The sequence below is a fragment of the Nuphar pumila genome, chromosome 1, assembly GCF_984573655.1.
Source record: "Nuphar pumila chromosome 1, dmNupPumi1.hap1.1, whole genome shotgun sequence".
In the NCBI taxonomy this organism is placed as follows: Eukaryota; Viridiplantae; Streptophyta; class Magnoliopsida; order Nymphaeales; family Nymphaeaceae; genus Nuphar; species Nuphar pumila.
In genome coordinates this window covers 14,568,789-14,574,905 of record NC_143249.1, presented here as the reverse complement: position 1 = coordinate 14,574,905, position 6,117 = coordinate 14,568,789, and positions in this window count along the sequence as shown.

The window sequence follows — 6,117 nt, the reverse complement described above, 5'->3', positions numbered from 1 at the left end:
GTATGAGGCCTGAGCACCGGTTTGTGGTCAGAAAGGGCTAGCTGACACCCGTTATCCTTCCACGTGGAATTAATAAATATATGTACAAAATGTTTTATTAGGTCAAGTGGAATGCCATCCTGCCGTCCAGTGGGGGCCACCGGAAGAAGTTAAGTGCCATTTGGACTTACTGGGTTGGCACTTGCACTGTAGATTGTTCTACTTAATTTAAATGTTTTAACATATAAAAATATAATTTGTTATTAAAAATATTATTTAAGAAAAAATAACATGGTTATATATATATATATAAATAGCATGACCACATCCCGTGCCGTGTCCTGTAGATAAAACACACCTTAACATATGTATATTCTAACCGTACCACCGAGGTGGTATCGCATGTGGTAAGCGGGGTCCTGTGCCAAGCTCAAGTCCCACGTTCGAATCCCCAAACTTTCTAAATCATATCGACTAGAGTTTTTCTTATTACTTTTTTGCTTTTTCATCCATGAGCATAAGTAACATAATTATACATTTTTTATGATATGTTTTTCATAGAATTAAAATTATTTTAACAGAGTTTTCATTACATTTTTTAACTTGAGGCCCTTGACTTTTAACCGACAAATTTGACTCTACTCCATATTATTTGCCTCAACAAGGTTAAACTTACATTTATTTTATTATAATAGGAAATTTTAAAAAATATATCAAAATTTAGGCATTAATAAAAAAGGCACAAGTTTTGGATTTTTTTTTTCAAAAAGGCACCTAAGAAATTAATGTCCTGGTTAATTAAAAAGGCCCAGGAATTCACTTCCGTCAAGTTTGCTGTTAAATGTGAAGCAGAATTACAATTTTAGCCTCAACATGAGAAGGATCAGCCTCACGGGTCTCTTTCGGAATAGGACCAATGTGATAAGGCTCCAAGAACAACAATATTGTAGCAAAGGTGAGCCATGTATGCACTACGAAATTCATCTCCTCGTTATATATATATATATATATATATATATATATATATATATATATATATATATATATATATATATATATATATATATAACATAAGATGGGACGTTAAGAATACCCTGCACAAGCTTTACTTCTAGTGCGTTTCATAGTAGTTTTCTTGTGCCCATTTGCAGAAATAAGTAATGAACAATATACAGCGTAATCGAAGAAGGTTAAAATTTTTTGGGAAATTGATCATTTTGTTTAAGGCTCCTCTTGCTCTAGATGGGAAGAGTTATTCTTTATATGATGGAGAGAGAGAGATGTTTAGGGATGGCAATGGGCGGGGGTGGGGGACAAGGTCTCCACTCCCGCCCCCGTCTCAAAATCTGGACCTCCATTCCTGCACGGATTTGGATTTTAACCTCCACCCCCACCTTCATTCCCGTTTCATGTCCTCCATCCCCGGTCCAAAAGGGGCGAGACGAGGTGGGGCTTTGTTTTCCCTCGTTCCATTGGCATCCCTTAGAAGGATCGAGGACGGGGTTGGGACAGGGGCAGGGCAAGGAAAAGCGTAACTCAATCCCCGCATGGGTTTTGAATTTAACCTTCATCCTCGCCTCCATCCCCGTTTCATGTCCTCCATCCCGGATCAAACGGGGGCAAGACGGGACGGGGCCCCATTTCCCCTCGGTCCATTGCCATCCCTTATAAGGATTGGGAACGAGGTGGGGCGGGGATGGGGTGGGGTGGGGAAAAGCTTAAGTCTATCCCTGCCTAAGGGCCTCGTTTCCCCGGTCCACTGCCATCCCTAGAGATGTTGCTGCGTTGCTGAGAGCCCTCGACGATGGACAGAAGCTACACAACTTTGTAAGATCCTTGGGTGGGTGGGAATGTGTGTATTTTGAAAAGCCAAGAAACAGGAAAACGTTGCGAGTAGGAAGCTTTGAAGGGTTGTTTAGTAAATTGATCCTTTTAATTCATTTTAGGTTAGTAATAATTAACCCTGGTTAAACAGACGGAACTTTGTGTTTTGATCAACGGTGTAAAAGTTTAGGTGCATTTTAAAAAAAAATCAAAACTTAGTAGCGTTTTTTATTAATCCCCTAACTTTAGGTGCGCTTTTGAAATTTTCCCTATACACCGTAACGTCGAACGATTCTAGCGAGCGTCGTCCAGATTAGGATCATTAGCGGAGGTCGAGATCGCCGCTAATTGTGCTGGCCCGCTAAAAACTCTTTTTTAAATAAACAAAAAGAGACATCTGCAGCTGACCCGCGCACGATCAGCGGTGGACGACAGTCAGTGGAAGATTTGCTCGTACACTGTTGGTGGCTTCTCATTATAATTGTACTTTGTTTTCAGTATAAACACGTGTTATCAATAATAATCCAAATGTCAAATTGGTAATTTGCTCACTATGTACTGAGATATCTACTCTATCCCCCAAGATAGAAGACGATAACAAAAGCAGAACAAACTTATTATATATAATTCAAACATTTGTGCCACCTCTACGGAAGACAGAAGGAGCACATTTATACACACATAACAATCAAACCACACTAAGTTTCAGAAAAGACACATGACTGCCATTTTTATTCACTTAACACACATATCATATTATTTGCAGGTGCAAGGGTCACAGCTGCAGTTGCCTCCACAATTGCATCCTTCAGTCTCATACCCAAGGTTGTTAAATGCGATGAGGCGAAGCGAGGCGTTGAGCATGTTATGAAGCGAGGCGTAAGCCTCGAGGCGTTGAAGCGTAAGCTTCATGATCAAAATAATAAAATATATAATATTAAAGAGGACACGGATTTTTCATTTTTAATTAATAAAACTTATTTTTGATATTTGATAGATAAACTTACATTTTTAGTGAAACACTATTAAAAGGCATCAAAATCATATTAAATATTAAAGTAATGTTTTAAATTTTGAGCTTATGAAGCCAAACCGTTTATCTAATCGGCTCCGTTTGCAATTTTGAAATTCTCCCACTTCTGTAAATTTAATTTTTGGATAAGCACACACAAAGACTTCACAAATTCATATTTAATATTCAGAAACTAAATGATGGAACTGATTCTGATTAAATTTATGATTCTCATGTAAATGCAAATCAGATTCTACAATTTCTGAAATAAATAGATTGAGGCACATGAACAACACCGAAACAAGTTTGTGTTCGAAATCTGTTTCACAAGAAAAAGATATTGGAAAGTACAATCCTATTTAATGCAGAATATGAAAAATATTTATAAACAAACATTGTGATAAATGCATCAGCAACTCGCAGGATAGTAGACACTTCCAGTGAAATAACCTTCATTAAACTGTCATGGTGCAGGCGGGTGCACTCATTAAAACATCGCACGTGACCCAACTACAAAAAAAAAACTTCATTAAGCCACACTCTGAACTAACCTTACGCTTCAGGTATTGAGGGTGCGCCTCAGTACCTTGAGTGTGCGCCTCGCCTCTGAGGCGTAAGCCTCTCACAACACTGCTCATACCCTCCTTTCATCTCAACACCTTCCAAGTGCCTGCACTCCCAATTATATCACATCAACAAATTGACATAATCCATGATAAATGACAAAGGAGGAAGAAGAAAGAGACATGATCCTTCAATATTCCTTAAATTATTGAAAGAACAGAAGAGAGGAAGACATAATCAACTCCAGCAGCAACTCCAGCAATCATGATCTCAACAGTCTTTTCTCCTGAGAAAGGGAAATCAGGAAACATCTTGCGTCTGTAACGGGGAAATGTTGTTCCAATCAAGTTATTTAAAGCTCCTACAAAACCAATCATAAATTCCAGGAAAACTTGAACAAAATCATATAATATTGGTCTTAATTATATATCTGTCTGTCTGTAGGTTTTACAGTGATGATAATATCATAGTTACAAATATCCTCGATATGCACTTTGAAAATCTCGTAATATTATCCCGAAAGTCACAAGTCGTGACAATATATCCTTATAATATCATGCCCACATTTACAATGTATTGAAATGTTTTTTTGTTATTTATATTTTAAATTTGAAACTGATTATTTTTTTCTAATAGTTTTTTAACTGTAGATGAAAAATGATTCTCTCTATGTTTGCCAAAAAACAAAAAACAATTTATTGCAAGATTTTTCCTTGCCAATAAATACATAGAAAAAGAGTACTAACTACAGATAGTACTGTACAATCAAGTACAAAGTAGTAAGACCACGTAATCTGATTTTCATTTTTATTTATCACATTCATACAGATACTTTAATGAGGAGATCAGATTAGACAGAAAATCTTTTGCATGAAATGGTGAAAACTGGAAACCGATCTACCATTATTATACAGTATTAAGAGACAAATTTTTCTTACAACAAGAATGATTTTAGAGCAGAGAAATCCCATTCCATGAAAATAGGATGGGGCAGTGGTTGATTTGTGCTATGGTGGGTTTGACTTGGAACTCCATGATAGCATAGATGATGAATATGGTACAAGCCCATCCTGGCCTTGAATGTTTTAGGGGGTGTTTGATCGCCCATCGCGCGGGACGCTGCGGCAATCAAACTTTGGACCACCACCACTGTTCCACCACCCTGTTATAACGAGAACTGAATAGCTGGAATGCTAAAAATAAAACTAGTGTGGGTTCTCTCTCTCTCTCCCTTTTTGTCTTTCTTCTTCTTCTTTGTTCCTCTCTCTCCCTTTTCTTCTTTCTTCTCTCTCTTCTTCTTCTCCTCCTCCTCCTCCTCTAATTAAGGCTTTGATGAGGGCTAATAAGAAATTTCTTTTACTAAGGCTTTGAATCAAATTTCTTTAATTAGGGGTTTTCGTTGATTTGTTGAGGATTTTTTTCTTTGATTTTCTTTGATTAGGATTATTTTTCTTTGATTAGGGATTTGAATTGAATAGGACTTTTCTTTTATTTGATTAGGGCTTTGAATCAAATATATGTAATTAGTGCTTTTGATATCTAATTTGATTAGGGTTCTTTTTCTTTGGTTTTCTTTGTTTAGAGCTTTGAATCAAATTTCTTTAATTAGGGTCTTATATTTAGTTTGATTAAGGTTTTTGGTTGATTTGATTAGGATTTTTTTTTCTTTGATTAGGATTATTTTTCTTTGATTTTCTTTGATTAGGGCTTTGAATTGAATATGGCTTTTCTTTTATTTGATTAGGGTGTTGAATCAAATATATTTAATTAGGGCTTTTGATATCTAATTTGATTAGAGCTTTTCTTTTATTTGATTAGGGTTGTTTTTCTTTGTTTAGGGCTTTGAATCAAATTTCGTAATTAGAGCTTCGTATAGTTAATTTGATTAGGTTTTTTCTTGTATTTGATTAGGATTGTTTTTCTTTGATTTTCTTTAATTAAAATTTTGAACAAATTATCTTTCATTATGGCTCCCTATAATTAATTTGATTAGGACTTTTCTTGTATTTGATTAGGGTTTTTTTTCTTTGATTTTTTTATTCAGACTTTTTTTATTTATTTGTATAGTTTATTTATGGTTTCATTGATTTTATGGTTTATTTTTCTTTTAGTTTAAGGTTTTTTAGTTTATTTATGATTTATTTTTTTTTGCATTTTAGAGTTTTATGATTTATTTATAGTTCTTGCATTCGTATTTAAAATATATAAATTTTTTATTTTTTTCTCAAATTATACCAAATTTAATCATTTTTTCATACTTGGATTGAGTTTGAGATCCATTTTCTAGGCTAAAATTCATAATTGTGTGATAAAATTTCATAAGTAGATCCAATATGACACCGATTAAAATATTTATATATATGAAATATCAATTATTTTTTTTTCTTAAATTACCCAAAAAATTTAACTTTTTTTAGTTTTTAGATCCATATCTGAAGCTAAAATCCATAATAAACATGTTAAAACACTTATACGGTGGGGCGGATCGAGTCGTACAATCTCATAGTTATTTGACCCACTATCCATGTGTTCGAGTTGCCCACAAATCAAACATCGGATACAAGGAACACAACTTCTTGTCCAGTTGAAACAAACGGTGGACATAATATAGTTGTTACAAAACATATAAAACATGTATTTTGTCATGTTCATCCAATTTTGAACATGAAATCAAACACATCCTATTGTTTGCCTCTATGTTCATATATGTATGACCATGCAACCCTGCATGTCAAGAT